Source organism: Alligator sinensis, unplaced genomic scaffold (assembly GCF_000455745.1).
Source record: "Alligator sinensis unplaced genomic scaffold, ASM45574v1 scaffold254_1, whole genome shotgun sequence".
Taxonomy (NCBI): domain Eukaryota; kingdom Metazoa; phylum Chordata; order Crocodylia; family Alligatoridae; genus Alligator; species Alligator sinensis.
The window spans coordinates 2,529,624-2,545,127 of NW_005841953.1; the positions used below are offsets into that span (position 1 = coordinate 2,529,624).

A 15,504-nucleotide genomic window follows, 5' to 3' on the forward strand; every position below is an offset into this window, starting at 1 on the left:
ACTTTTCACACGAACCTGTACCCTCCTGAGCTTAGATTTAGGATGCACCATCTGTTGAAGTATTTGTAGTAACATGGCAAGACTCGGCAGTAAGGCAGGCTCTGCCACTTTATCCCATTTCTAGGGGTCTGACCTCCCTGTGGGTTTCTAGTTACAGCCCATTAGAGGCCACGTGAGAGTCCAGAGTCCTCAGCCTGGCCCACAGAGGCTGTGGAATGACTCACTTTGCCCTGGAACTGTCCCTGTGGAGTGTAGGGTTGCTGTGGAGGCAACACAGATACTTGTGTCAGTCCATAAGAACAATGACTGTTGCTTTATTAAAGTCTAGGGACAAAATATTTTAATATCCATTGACTGTTGCTATTTATATGTGCTCAGAATGGGATGAGGGGATTACTTTGTACCCTGAGTTCTACCTGTGAAAGTCACAGTGCCCCAAATCCATGCAGGAAAAGCTAGTTTGCAGACCACAGATACAAAGCACCCTAATGATACTGGATGTTATAAAGCAGGACTAATGATACTGGATTTTATAAAGCAGTAATGAATGCTGCTACTTTCCAGCTTGCACAACAGCAAAAAACTAGGTATAAAGACCCTGTGGTGTTTCTGACACCATACTGTAATCAGAAATAGAATGGGAAAGGACCTCAGGAGACCATCTATCCAAACTCCTCCTCAGATCAGCATCATTGCTATCTGAACCATGCCACAGAAGTGTCTGTCTAGCCTACTTCAAACAAAGCTATACAAACAATACCCTTGCGTTACTACCAGGCACAATGCCTGAAAACATCAGGAACACCCTACCTTGCCACAGGTAAAGTGAGGGGATGAGGGCACAGTCAATGTCCTGCCACTGCAAAGACAGGAAATAGTTTGTTAAAATACATTTGAGAGATTCAAGAAGGAGGACCATGCTCCCTACTACAGAGGAAGGCAAGCACTAGCACAGTCCATGCCAGTCTTGACTGTGGGGTAAAATTCCTTTTTAATCCCTTATGTGACAAGCAGTCTGACCCTGAGTGGAGAAGTAAGGCCTTCTGGCCAGGAACATCTAGATTTAAGCTCCAGTAGGAGCACATTCCAGTCAAAATCCCCAGTATCAGTTGCAGCTATCACCCAATATTTCCTCCCCCTTGACACTTGTAGCAGTAGGCAGAGAAAAAAAAATCCTTGTCAGCCCCACCCGGCAAGCAACAAAGATCAGAAGCGTGGGAAAACCGAGCACCCTCTACTCTGCACTGCAACGTGCACGCTGCACTGCAACAAACACCTCCATATTTTACACACTCTAAACAACTCCACATTTCACACCCCCTAACTGGAGAGCCAGAACTCCCCTTTCTGTCATCTTATTCCCTGCATTCTCTTGGGCTCCCAACTATTTCTCTTTTCAGCACAATTTAGACATTGTTGCTCGATCACGACTAATACTTATCCAACCTCTTCTTGAAAACCTCTAAAGCAAAGGTTCCCAAACTTTTCTTACTGCACCACCTTCCAGATTTACCAGCTGTTCACATACTCCTACCAGCATATGATTTATATTTTAACCCCTTAAATGCCAATTATTATTATAAAATGAAAATTAAATCCACCATTACACAATTTCACCCACGTACCCCCCAGAGATGTCTTGTGTACTCCCAGGGGTACGTGTACCACATTTTGGTAACCCCTGCTCTACAGGAAAGAAGATTTCCACAGCTTTCTTAGGCAGTCTGTTCCATTGCCTCACTGTTCAAACAGTGAAGTTTTTCCTGATATCTAGTCTAAACCTACTTTCCTGCAGTTTCAAGCCATTGCTATGCTTCCTTTGTTACAAGGGAGAAAAGGCATTCTCCCTCTTTGTGGCATCTCAGAACATCACATCACAAAGATGATGTTTCAAATGCTGTAAAATAGCTTGAAGATATTTGCAAAATAAATAAATAAGAGAGGATCCTACTAAGCCCATATGAAATAGCTTCCTGAAGGAAGTAATGGACTTGTGACCTGTAGTCTGTTTCAGGCTTATGGTTTCTTTGTTCCTTCCATTTGCATACTTCCTCTGTGAGCTGTAGGAGAAAGAAGTGCTTGATCAACTTGAATATTTGATTTTTCACAGAACCATGCAAAGTCATTTGCTAACGCTTGGTAAAGGAACATGTTACAATAGATTTCTATCTGCTAGAACCAGTGCCATAGCAAAGGAGCGGGGGAGCAGGGTGACTGCCCTGGGCACCAAAGCAAAGGGGCACCAACAGGCACTGCCCAGCTGGGGCAGGGCGCAGGATGAAGCCGCAAGTGGCTCATTGGTGGGGGGGCGGGGAGGAGGGGAGCGTGGGAATGGCAGGAGGGCAGCTTCCACCACTGCATGCAGTCCTGGGCAAGCATGGGGGGGATGTGTGCCCCCTGGATCTGTGTGTGGGGCGAGGGCGGGCTGCTGCTGCGGCTTTTGCCCCGGGCGCCAAACTTCCTTGCCATGGTACTGGCTAGAACACTTGTGTACAGTAGTAAGTTATCCTATCAACACATCAATGAAAATGGCAAAAAGTTACTGTCAATAATTTATATAAATATAACCAAGGGTCAGTCCATCATATCAAATATTTCTCTTTTTTCAGCATGATGCTTCAGTTTGCAGTTCACATTGCTTCCATTAATATCAGTAACTATGACGCTCTCTTCCAATTCTTATAATGTCTTAGTGTTCCCAGCCAATGCTATGAAACAGGAGAAAAGCTAATTAGTCCTGACTCCCTTTTTCCAAAGGAAATCTAAGCAGTCTCATGAGATCAGTTGTATGAATAAAAGGTACAGGCTCAGGCTGTAAGTGGTAAAAGCAGGCAATGACTGAACTTCTTTGGCCAGCATAGAAACCCCTTGGGATTTTGGGCCGCTTTGGAGCCTGATGTGACTCCTAACATAAATTAGTGTAGCCAGGGGCTGCCTATGGGATGATTCGCAGTTGAGGATAGCCAAGGCTCTCACTATGAAAACTCCTACAGCAAGCTACTATTGCTGCTGACATACCACTTGCGTGAGGATTTACAAAGGGGACAGAGTAGAAGGGATTTTCTCCTCTCACTCTGTAACAGTCCTTAAAGATTAGGTGGGGAACAGGATCTCTGGGTAGGATGCTTGAGTTAACTGTAGAAACACTGATATCCATGGTGAATGACAATAAAACCCAATGAATATAGTTGCTACTGTGCTGTGAGAAATATGAAGAATATCCAGATTTAACATATTAAACTTCTGTTTAAAAGCATACAACACTGTTGCCCAACAATTTAGGACACAATGGGCTGGTCTACATGAGATGCTACATCGCCATAGCAATGTGCTACGATAATGTAGCGTTGGTGGGCACAAGCCATGATACTGCAGCTACATTGCTGTAGCAATGTGTTTCCTTGCTATAGCGTGTTGCTGCGGCAGTGTTGCAGCTACATAGAACCATGTGCCGCTGTTACTGTGCTGTCATTTAGTACTTCCTAGGGGCACGTGTAGATGTGCCTGATACCCCATAGGTTTGTCCGTATGGCACAGTAAAGTACCACGCAGAGCTAGCTCTAAAGGAGCTTGTTCTAGTCCTGGAAGCAGTAAATCAGCATATGTGGCACACCCCTGGGGTAATTATCTCTGCTGAGAAGTAGGCCATATCCTCCCAAGCAAAGCACCATTCTAATGTGGTTACACAGCTTCTAGCTTGGAAATTAGTGCATGCAAGGCTATGGAGGTATGTCTCAGTATGGTGCTGCCTTGCACCACATAGCCATGTCTAAATTGACCCTGTGAGAACCATAATGCAAAACAATCAAGCTGCAGCTTGTATGCCCCTCCTCTATTTTTTTGAATATCCCCAGATGATCCAAGGAATGCTACATTAGTTTTTCTCCCCCCGTTAAAGTAAAACAAACTCACATCCATCACTAACCCACCATGTATCCAGTCCATATATAAAAAGGTAAGGGGAATTATTTTCTCTCTTCCTTCTCCCCATATGAGGTAGTGACATTTGGCATTATATTTTAAACACAGAAGCAGGAACATCTGATCATTCTTTTCTTGCAGAATCATTACTACTTTAGTCCCAGGCAAAAGTGGAACCCTTTATTAAATATTCCATAGACTACAGATGCCTTGGCTTTTGTTGAGTTCTAAGTGGAAATTGTTAAGCAAGAAAATAAAATATTCCTTTTTTCCCTCCGTCCTGTTTTCCCATGGCTGGCTTTGAGCCTCCCTAGGGAAGCCAGACTCCCAACTTAAAACACTCTACTTTGAACTATTGTGTACTAAGTAGAGCAGCAGACAGTTATTAATACTTGGTTTGCCTCACTCACTGAATCTCCTTGTTTTGCCCCTAAAAGAAGTGGGTTTTGTGTTACCCATGTTCATTCTGCAACTTTAAAAACACCTGCCTAATATTCCAAAGTGCCTGAAGTGGTGAAAATGTAAATCTTCTCACAATGAACTTTGTTCAACATGAAATCACATGCATGACTAGGAAAATAATACTCAATAAGAACAACATACACATTACAACACGATAAATAATATTTCTGTTGCTTACTTTTAGCTACAGTCTCTGCATCTAATGTGATTTTAACCCTGGAAATCTCTCTCATTATTCCTCAAGTGCTTAAAACACCAAGACAACCACAAGTCTATGGCTTACAGCTATCCCTCAGTTTGGAACCATTGTCTATCTCTTTAGTTATGTTGCTTGACATGGAGCTGCTTTGCTTTGTTTCCATAATACAGAAAGGACAGGGTGGGAAAAAAAGGGGGAGGGGTTGCACTCTATGTCAATGAGCAATATACGTCAACCCTCATCAAGACAGAATCTAAGGATGAGGAAGTAGAAGGATTGTGGGTTAGGCTACATGGGGGGCAAGGAGAAAAGAATTTGGTGGTAGGGGTCTGCTACAGACCCCTACATCAAGGGGAAGAAATAGATGCAGGGCTCCTGAGGCAGCTCTCAGAGGCCATAAAAGCTAAAGAGGCGGTAGTCATGGGGGACCTAAACTACCCAGACATCTGCTGGGAGACACAGACAGCAAAGTCCCACTGCTCACGCAGGTTTCTAACCTGTGTACAGGACCTCCACCTGACACAGGAGGTACATGGTCCCACTAGGGGGAATGCCATACTGGATCTGGTATTGGCAACGGGGGATGACACGGTAGGGGACCTACAGATTGGTAGCCATCTGGGGGACAGCGATCACCTAATAATAGAATTCACCATAAGACGTCGAGTGGGTAAGGCAACTAGTAGGGTGAAAGTACTAGACTTTAGGAAAGCTGATTTAAATGAACTCAGGTGATTAGTCAAGGACGCACTGCAGAGTAGGAGTTTTGAAATAATGGGAGCCCAAGAAGGATGGCTGTGCCTTAAGGAAACGATCCTTCGGGCACCCTACTGGGCAAGCTTCCCATTGGCACCAGTGCTCCTATGGGTTCTAGCAGGGGCAGTGTCCCAGCCCCTGCTACAGTCTCCCACAACATTCTTGTAGGTAAGCTACGGAAGTATGGGCTGGATGAATGGACTGTAAGGTGATAGAAAACTGGCTGGAGCATTGGGCTCAGAAGGTAGTAATCAATGACTTGATGTCTAGCTGGCAGCTGGTATCAAGTGAAGTGCCCCAGCAATCAGTCCTGGGGCCAGTTTTGTTCAATGTCTTCATCAACAACTTGGAAGATGGCAAGTTTCCAGACGACACCAAGCTGGGGGGAGTAATAGATATGCTGGAGGGTAGGGCTAGGATTCAGAGTAACCTAGACAAATTGAAGGATTGGACCCAAAGAAATCTCATGAGGTTCAACAAGGAGAAGTGCAAAGTCCTGCACTTAGGACGGAACAATCTCATGTATCAGTGCAGGCTGGGGGCTGACTGGCTGGGCAGCAGCTCTGCAGCAAAGAACATGGGGGTTACAGTGGACAATAAGCTGAATATGAGCCAATAGTGTGCCCTTGTTGAGAAGAAGACTAACGGCATACTGAGCTGCATTGGTAGGTGTGTTGATAGCAGGTTAAGGGAAGTAATTATGACCCTCTATTCTGCACTGGTGAGGCCACATCTGGAGCATTGTGTTCAGTTTTGGGGCCCCCACTACAGAAAGGATGTGGACAAATTGGAGAAAGTCCAGAGGAGGACAACAAAAATGGTGAGGGGGCTGGGGGACATGACTTCTGAGGAAAGACCAAGGGAACTGGGCTTATTTAGCCTAGGGAAGAGGAGCCTGAGAGGGGATTTAATAGCAGCCTTCAGCTACCTGAAGGGGGGTTCAGAAGAGGATGGAGCTAGACTGCTCTCAGTGATGGCAGATAACTGAACAAGGAGCAACAGTCTCAAGTTGCAGCAAGGGAATTTCAGGTTAGGTATTAGGAAGAATTTTCTTACTAGGAGTGTAGTAAAACACTGGAGCAGGTTACCCAGAGAGGTGGTGGAATCTCCATCCTTGGAGGTTTTTAAGACAAAACTTTAGCTGGTATGAACGAGTTGGGGATGGTCCTGCCTTGAGTAGGGATTGAACTAAATGACCTCCTGAGGTCACTTCCAACCTAATTTTCTATGATTCTGTGACTGCAATTCAGACCTCAGTTCTAACTGAAAGGGATTTGGAGTCCTAGTGGACTCTAAGATGAACATGAGTCGGCAGTGTGACGAAGCCATCAGAAAAGCCAATGGCACTTTATCGTGCATCAGCAGATGCATGACGAATAGGTCCAAGGAGGTGATACTTCCCCTCTATCGGGCGCTGGTCAGACCGCAGTTGGAGTACTGCGTGCAATTCTGGGCACTGCAATTCAAGAGGGATGTGGATAACCTGGAGAGGGTCCAGAGAAGGGCCACTCGTATGGTTAAGGGCCTGCAGACCAAGCCCTATCCTACGGGGGCACAGAAGGGAATTGGTGAGTATTTATTCACCAAGGTGCCCCCGGGGGTTACAAGAAATAATGGCCACAAGCTAGCAGAGAGCAGATTTAGATTGGACATTAGGAAGAACTTCTTCACAGTTCGAGTGGCCAAGGTTTGGAACGGGCTCCCAAGGGAGGTGGTGCTGTCCCCTACCCTGGGAGAGGGTAGGGGAGGAGGAGGTTAGATAAGCATCTAGCTGGAATCATCTAGACCCAGCCCTCTTTCCTGCCTATGCAGGGGGTCGGACTCGATGATCTATTGAGGTCCCTTCCAACCCTAACATCTATGAATCTATGAATCTATGGTAATTGATCTGGAGGTGCAAATTATTATTGCAAATTTAATTGATCAGTGGAAAAGCTTTAGTCCAGCGATAAATTTCCCTGAAGTATTGCACCTCTATTCAAATCATGATGATAGCATCACAGCACACTTGCTGTATTTCACAGGAATAAAAATGGTAGCATTTTTTCTTTGGCTTCAAAGCAGATACATTGAGAATCATAGAAAGTTAGGGTTGAAAGGGACCTCTGGAGGTCATGTAGTCCAACCCCCTGCTCAAAGCAGGACCAGCCCCAACTAGATCATCCCAGCCAAAGCTTTGTCCAGCCAGGTTTTGAAAACCCCCAAGGATGGAGCTTCCACCACCTCTCTGGGTAACCTGTTCCAGTGTTTTACTACCATCCTAGTAAAAAAATTCTTACTAATATCTAACCAAACTTCCCTTGCTGCAACTTGAGATCATTGCTCCTTGTTCTGTCATCTGCCACCACTGACAACAGTCTAGCTCCATCCACTTTTAAACCCCGCTTCAGGTAACTGAAGGCTGCTATTAAATCCCCTCTCAGTCTCCTTTTCTCTAGACTAAATAAGCCCAGTTCCCTCAGTCTTTCCTTATAAGTCAAGTCCTCTAACCCCCTCACCGTTTTTATCACCCTCCACTGGACTCTCTCCTATTTGTCCACATCCTTTTTGTAGCGGGGGGGCAGAACTGAACACACTACTCCAGATGTTGCCTCACCAGTGCTGAATAGAGGGGAATAGTCACTTCCCTTGATCTACTGGCATCAGACCTACCAATGTAGCCCAGTATGCCATTAGCCTTCTTGGCAACTAGGGCACACTGCTAACTCGTATTCAGCTTATTGTCCACTAACCCCCAGGTCCTTTTCTGCAGAGCTGCTGGCCAGCCAGTCAGCCCCCAGCCTGTGCTGGTCAATGGGATTGTTCTGTCCTAAGTGCAGGACTTTGCACTTGTCCTTGTTGAACCTCATGAAATTCCTTTTGGTCCAATCCTCCAATTTGTTCAAATCACATTGAATCCTAGCTCTACCCTCCAGCGTATCTACTACTCCCCCCAACCTGGTGTCATCTGCAGACTTGCTGAGGGTGCACTCTATACCATCTTTCAGGTCACTGATGAAAACACTGAACAAAACTAGCGGTGGACAAAACTGGCCCGAGGACTGACCCCTGGGGGACTCCACTTGATACCAGCTGCCAACTAGACATCGAGCCATTGATTACTACTGTCTGAGTCTGATGCTTCAGCCAGTTTTCTATACATCTTACAGCCCTTTCATCCAGCCCATACTTCCTTAGCTTGTTTGCGAGAATGTTGTGGGAGACTGTATCAAAAGCCTTGCTAAAATCAAGGTACACCACATCCACTGGTTTCCCCGCGTCCACAAAGCCAATCACCTCATCATGGAAGGCAGTCAGGTTGGTCAGGTATGACTTGCCCTTGGTGAATCCATGCTGACTGTTTCTAATCACCTTTTTCTCCTCCAAGTGTTTAGAAATGGATTCCTTGAGGATCTTCTCCATGATTTTTCCAGGGACTGAGGTGAGGCTCACTGGTCCATAGTTCCCTGGATCCTCTTTTTTCCCCTTTCTTAAATATGGGCACTATGTTTGCGCTTTTCCAATCATCTGGGACCTCTCCTGATTGCCATGAGTTTTCACACATGATGGCCAATGACTCTGCAGTCACATCAGCCAACTCCCTCAGCACCCTTGGGTGCATCCTATCCAGCCCTGTGGACTTGTGCATGTCCAGCTTTTCTAAGTAGTCCCTTATCTGTTCTTTTACCACTGAAGGCTGCTCAACTCTTCTCCTAACTGTGCTGCCCGGTGCACTACTCTGGGAGCTGCCCTTACCTGTGAAGTTGGAGGCAAAAAAAGGCATTGAGCACTTCAGCCTTTTCTGCATCCACTGTCACAAGGTTGCCTCTCCCATTCAGTAAGGTACTCACACTTTCCCTGATCCTCCTTTTGCTACCGACCTACTTGTAGAAACCCTTTTTTTTTTACCTTCACATCCCTTGCTAGCTGCAATTCCAATTGAACTTTAGCCTTCCTGACTTCATTCCTGTATGTCTGAGCAATCTCTCTCATTCCTTGTATAAATCCAGGGCCCAAACCTACCTTTCTTTGCTTACCCAAAACTTTTGCTGCCTGAAGAGAGGTCTTAGTCACGTGCCACGAAGCTATGCTTCACCTCATCTTTTAAATCAGGGATGACAAACTCATCTGTCCCGTGAAGTACAGGGCTGGTCTGTGCGCTGGTGCTGCATTCTGGATCCAGTGTATGTCCTGGAGTGGCCAGAGGGGGCGTTATATGTGGCCTGATCCTGCTCTGGTTGCTCCAGGGCTGTGCTGCATGGCCTGGAGCCACTGCCTTGGGGCTGTGCTACATGGCTGTGGAAGTGCTGCTGTGGAGCTGTGCAATGTGTTAGGCCATGTAGTGCACCCCGCATGCTGTCTGTAGGTCATTCGTGAATGGGCAGAACCAGGACTGGATGATAGGGCTCCCTGGGCTAGATCCAGCCCATGGGCTGTATCTTTGACACCCCCGCTTTAAACAGCAACAACTCTTCAGTTAACTGGAAAAGTCTTAACTTTTTTGGAACAAGTACCCATTTCTGAGGGGCTGTATACGTATTTTATGATACTTAGGGTACTAGCTGCTTCATTTAATCACGCCTAAACTATTTTGTGAGTCATGAAGCAATCGTGTATTGTTAAACAAAAATGTTTCCAGCACCTTGTAATGATGATACAGGACCAAATTTAGAGGCAATGTATTAGATGCTATAAATTTTAGATAACCGAGACTACAGGAAGCTTGTTTGGGGTAACTTATGCACAGAGACTGAAAAGTATAGCCATATATAAGGGGAAGGAGGCTACTGTAATTGATACCTTGCCACATCTTCCTGCTGGCTGCTCTTTCTGCAAGCTCTCAGATACCTATCACTTCTGAATCTGCTCTCCATAATCTATTCTAGTGCAACATCTTCATCTGTATATTTCAAGTACATTGAAAAGCAGGGTTTAAAATGGGAACTGGGTAGGTGCCTGAATCACATAGAGACTATAAACTACCCACATTATTTTATATAAGGTAGGGGTTCCCAAAATGCAGTCTATAAAGCATTTATGCAGTCTGCAAAGCAGCTTTTTAGTGCTGCCTGACCTCAACAACAGAATCAACCAATCAGTGAGGTTATAATCATGGACCGTTCAGTAATCACTGACTGACAAAACTTAACAAAAGCCCTGTGATTCTTTTTATTGTACCTTTATGTATGTAAGGCATATGATGCCACATCTATTGAACATAAAAGAATTGAATTGTAGATTAATTTTATTATGTGGTCTTAGTGGTGTCTAACCCATTAAGTGGAGACCCACTGGGTACACCTGGTTTAAGGTATCAGAATGCTACCTGCCTGCGAAATATTCATGTCAATATTTATGCATATTATATTTCGAGAGACTATATTAGACATACATTTAGATTCAGTTCTGGCCTAGAATTTTAGCAAAAATTCATGAGTTAGTTCTTACAGATATTTAAATCCCCTGTATAATCTACCTGTTTCAGTTCTCTGCCTTTCACAGTCTATTCAGGAGCATTCTTTTTCAGGATTTAAGCAGAGACATTTTATTAAAAACAGCTGTGTGGCTTAATAATTTACCCAAGCAAAATCTGCAGCCTCTCAGAAAGCCTATTTAGCACATGTGAAACGGGTCCCATTGGCTTTTTTCTTAGTGGCAAGCAAAGAAACAGTTTATAAATACTTTACTAATGTGCTGAGGCCTATATTTCATGCAACACTATGGCAAAAGAAAATTCTCAGAATATATTAAGCCATGTATTCTGTGGTTTCTTGAATACCTGAAATACTGACTCTTCTCTTTCACCCAGATGCACTCATTTGATGCTATCAGCTTTCTCCTGTACACAGCAGAAACGCATAAAGCTATTTTATAATTCACTGATTGACTGATATTATAATGAAAGTTTATGCTACCCCCCTAAAATATCACTTTTTTCACATCTCAAAGAACGACACCTTGTATGCGAAACAATGCGTTATAAGCCTGTTTGTCTGTGTTTGCAGGCATGTGGGTTTACCCTGCTACCTATGCGCCTCTTCTATGGACTCTGAGGAGCTCAGGGGCATATTTCAAATTCACATCAACAAGGGCACTAGGCTGTGTTATAAGGATTTCGTAAAACTCCTTCCTTTAGACTCTTGTAAGTAATCTCTTGGATATCCTACAGGCTTTCTTTCATAAAGCTTTCAACCCAGAGTGGAGTGGGCTCTGTGTGTGTGTGAAGCTCCCCTGATTGAAATGCCAATATTCTATCTCTCTGTGCTCTGAAATTTACTATCGCAATAAAATGGAAGCATTTTCCTGCATACCAAACTGAACTGGCTATGAAGAACCACCATTCAAAACTCTAATTTATTTCATGGATTCAGTTTAATTGACATCAGCATTCAATCCTTTCTACTGTCCTATTCATTGTCTCCCTCTCCTGGAGATTCAAAATAGATTCAGTGTACAGCAAATGCATGTTAAATTGCAACAGTTCCCAAGATTACAAGAAAGTCAAATTATCATTTGGAATGCTAATCTTTTTTGTTTTTCCTTCCATTCTTTTGTCTGCATTGGTATTACTTACATTACTCCTCCAACTGCCAATGTCTCTACAGAGGGAAAGTATGGTAGTAGAGTATATTTTCTTCCCTGAACTCCATGTTTCCACTGCTGGAAGAATAATGCAAAAAATATGACTGAATAACTGGGAAAATAATTTATTCAATGTGTATTACAACAGTGGTCCACTGAAAAACAAACATGCAGATAATTTATTTGCACATTGAAGATGCAAACATCCTGTCAAATGCATAAAATGGGTTTATGGGAGAAAAAAAGACTGTCAAATGAGTAGATCTGGGTGTGAGACAAACATCCATATTACCTATCTAGCTCAAATCAGAGGCTTTGACAGGGTGTGTATACAGGAGATGTTGAGCTCAGGTGATCAGGTAGGAACCACCAGGACGGAGAAACACATCCCATGCTAAATGTATTCAGCTGGCACTATAATCCCTTCTCCCTATCTATGCAGGACAGTACAGCAGATAGATTGTGCAGAGTGCAGGGTTTGCAGGTAGTAGTCCTACTGAATCCTACTGAGCCCTACTACAGAAATGGGGAGTGCAGCAGCAATTACCTTGAAAAGAATAGCACTTTTACTAGGACCTCTCTATGCATGACTTAATTAATACATTGCTGAAGAAAGCAATTATGTAAGTGCATAATTAAAAACTACAAAGATGCATGCATGCAAGAGGCAAAAATAACATACATTTAGCCTACTTCACTTTGAAGCCCTAATATTCTTTTAACATACTATGGACTATGAAGAGTAAAGAACATTGCTTCGTTGTAATCTTTTTCTAATCATGGAACAAATCCTGTTTTAGTTCTGTCTCTGATATTTATTATTTGTATTACGACGTTGTTTGTAGAGGCCAAATGAAGTAGACAATATATTTAGGAATGAGATATTGCAAGTCCTTGGATGATCTTCTAAAAATATGGATTTGTCCTGTGCTACAAACAACCCCTTAGTGATTTAATCATAAATGATATAATAAAAAAGTGAACACCATAGTCCAATGGATTTCCATGGCAGATGTCAAGTCACCTATAGGGACCACCCATTGGGACCACTATGTGCACATTGCGTCTGTAAGTCTCTATATCAGAAACTGCTGAACAAATTAAAAAAAAGTCTGGATACCTCTTTTAACCTCAGTTCCACATTCAGCATAGATTTTTAGATAATTTTTTCTAAGTATTAGAGAAAGTATAATTTAGATCTACATTTTTAGATCATCTTCTCTAAATATTTGCGGGTCTTTTACTAGTATGGTTACAGAGTTAGACTATCTACAGGCTATAAAGCACTTGAAAAGAACAGCATTCTCCAACATGCTTTACAATAAGTTACTAAATAATGTAGCAGCATGTATTACTCATTCATTAAATATAAATAAATAATTTAAAAAATGAGCCTTAATTCAAAGTGCTACTGAAATTCCATCCAATCCTTCTGTTTGTCCCTACCCTTCTGAATACACCAAAGGAGAGCTTTTTGTTTAACTTCTTCATTTCTGAATTCCTCATTATACTCCATAACATTAAAAGAAAATTGAAACATAGTAGAAGGGTCATTATTTATTTCAGATTATTTCATTAAGAAAAAAAAAGACTCCTTGCTGTGAGAATTAATCTATTTCTAGGCAGAATGTTCACTGTCTTTTGAATTTTCCTTCTATGAGAGGATGTGGTCTGGGTAGTACAGTCTGTTCCTTTTTCAGCTAGTTGGCTTTGCTGTCACACATATGAAGAGTCAGAACTGTGGTTTCACCTGGTGCCCTTGCTAGTGTGGTTTGAGATGTTAGTTAGGTGAAAGTCTCAGATGAAATCTGGGTCCCACAGACATCAATAGCAAAACTCCCATTAACTTTAATGGAGCAGGATTTTACCCTTTGGGTTCAGGTCCAGCACAGAGCACAACCCAGCTTTCAGTATTTAATTACAAGGCTTCTTTGTTTAGCAGTGATTTTTAAATGTCTACAAATTGTTATGCATCAACATGGATCAAAGTAGATTTTGACTTATAAATACAGAATGTGCACTTCCTTGGCATTTACAGTAATTTTAAAGCAGCCAAATTAAATCATATTAGTCATTTGTTTGTTATTTGTGAAAGGAACCCAATCTTTCCACTGCAGGTTACAGGTTAAGCCTATTGACTTTAGGGAGACGTATTTGTATTCTGTAGGGGAAAAACTGAGCTGAAGAAAGTGCTAGGTATTAGGGGTGTGCGAAGCGAGCCCTATTCGATTCAGATTCAGCCCGAATCAGGGACAGTGATTTGATTTGTTGATTTGGATTACTGTCCCTGATTTGAATCTGAATCTGAAGATTTGATGCAGATTCGGACGTAGACACAGCTTTAAATATGTTTTTTCGACATACCTCGAGGTACCAGGCGCGGTTCATGAACACTGCGATGCTGAGGCATGTGGAGCATCCCACAGGAGTGCGGGGGTGGGGGGGAGGGTGGGTCCTACACATGCTCGACGGTGAACCCAGAAGTGGACTGGAAGTACTTCTGGTCCATTTCCGGGTCTGCCAGGGAGTGTGCTAGGCCCCCCCTGCACTCCCCTGGCTCAGAGATCAGCCATGGGGGAACCCCAGGTGCCCCCACAGAGACACCAGTTGCCAATCTGGGGGGGGGGGTGCGGGGTGGCCCTCCCAGTGTGCTCATTGGCGGACCCGGAAGTGGACCGAAAGTGCTTCTGGTCCACTTCTGGGTCTGCTGCCAAGCATGATGGGGAGCCCCTTGTGCTTCTGTAGGACGCTCCATGTGCCCCAGCATTGCAGCACTCATGAGCCGCCTGCTACCTAGAGATATGTAGCAAAAACATTTAAAGCTGTGTCTATGTCCGAATCACTGAATCTTTCTGAATTTCTCTGAATCAATTCAGAGGGTTCTGATTTGATTCAGAGAGATTAAAGAGTCCTCCGATTCAATTCGGATTCAGAGATTTGGCCACTGAGTCAGGCTGAATCTCCGCGAAATCAAATCAGAGACCGAAGCTTCGCACAGCCCTACTAGGTATTATTCTTCATTGTCATGGGGCACATCTACACGTGCAATTAATGCAAAGCAATAAACTCTGGAGCAGTTCAAACAGGCACACTGTTTGAATGTGAGCCCAAGACTGCAGCACATTGATCTGGGTTCGAGCAACCCCAGCTAGCAGGAAGCACCCTTGTGCCCCAGCTGGGACAGCATCTACACATGCACTGCTGTGGAGTAAAAAAAACTCCACAGCAGGATAGTACTTGTATTTACAGTACTAGTAAATACCAGTTACTATCTTTCTGAGGAGTTAGTTAGCTTGCTCCAGTCTAATAGGGGTGCATGTGTAGACGCACAATGTTTACTGCAGAGGTAATTATTCTACTCTGCAGTAAACATCTCGTGTAGATGCGCCCATGGAGTTTAAGATAGAATTTAACCCGAACAGAAAGTTTATGGCTGAGTATCATGTCCATGTTTCTGTACTATATGAGAAGTGTTGACACAGACTTAAATATAGTGTCATATACCTACCACTTTTAATACAAGTTTTTTTCCCTTGAAGCTAGGACCTTGAGAATTTTTTTAGTTAATGTAACAAGCATTCATTTATAGCTCGAGTACACATTTC

General features: G+C 43.5%; 1 protein-coding gene across 3 annotated transcripts in view; it reads right to left on the reverse strand.

Annotated features, from left to right (window-relative positions):
• YAE1 (YAE1, ABCE1 maturation factor) overlaps window positions 1-15,504 on the reverse strand; it is a 72,089-nt gene that overhangs the window by 19,555 nt on the left and 37,030 nt on the right. For 2 of the 3 annotated variants that reach the window (XM_025200047.1, XM_014518432.2), the window contains exon 2: window positions 11,892-11,977. The gene's annotated coding sequence lies outside the window, so the exon portion shown is untranslated. The remainder of the gene's footprint in view (window positions 1-11,891; window positions 11,978-15,504) is intronic. The other variant, XM_025200048.1, reaches the window with a different exon arrangement.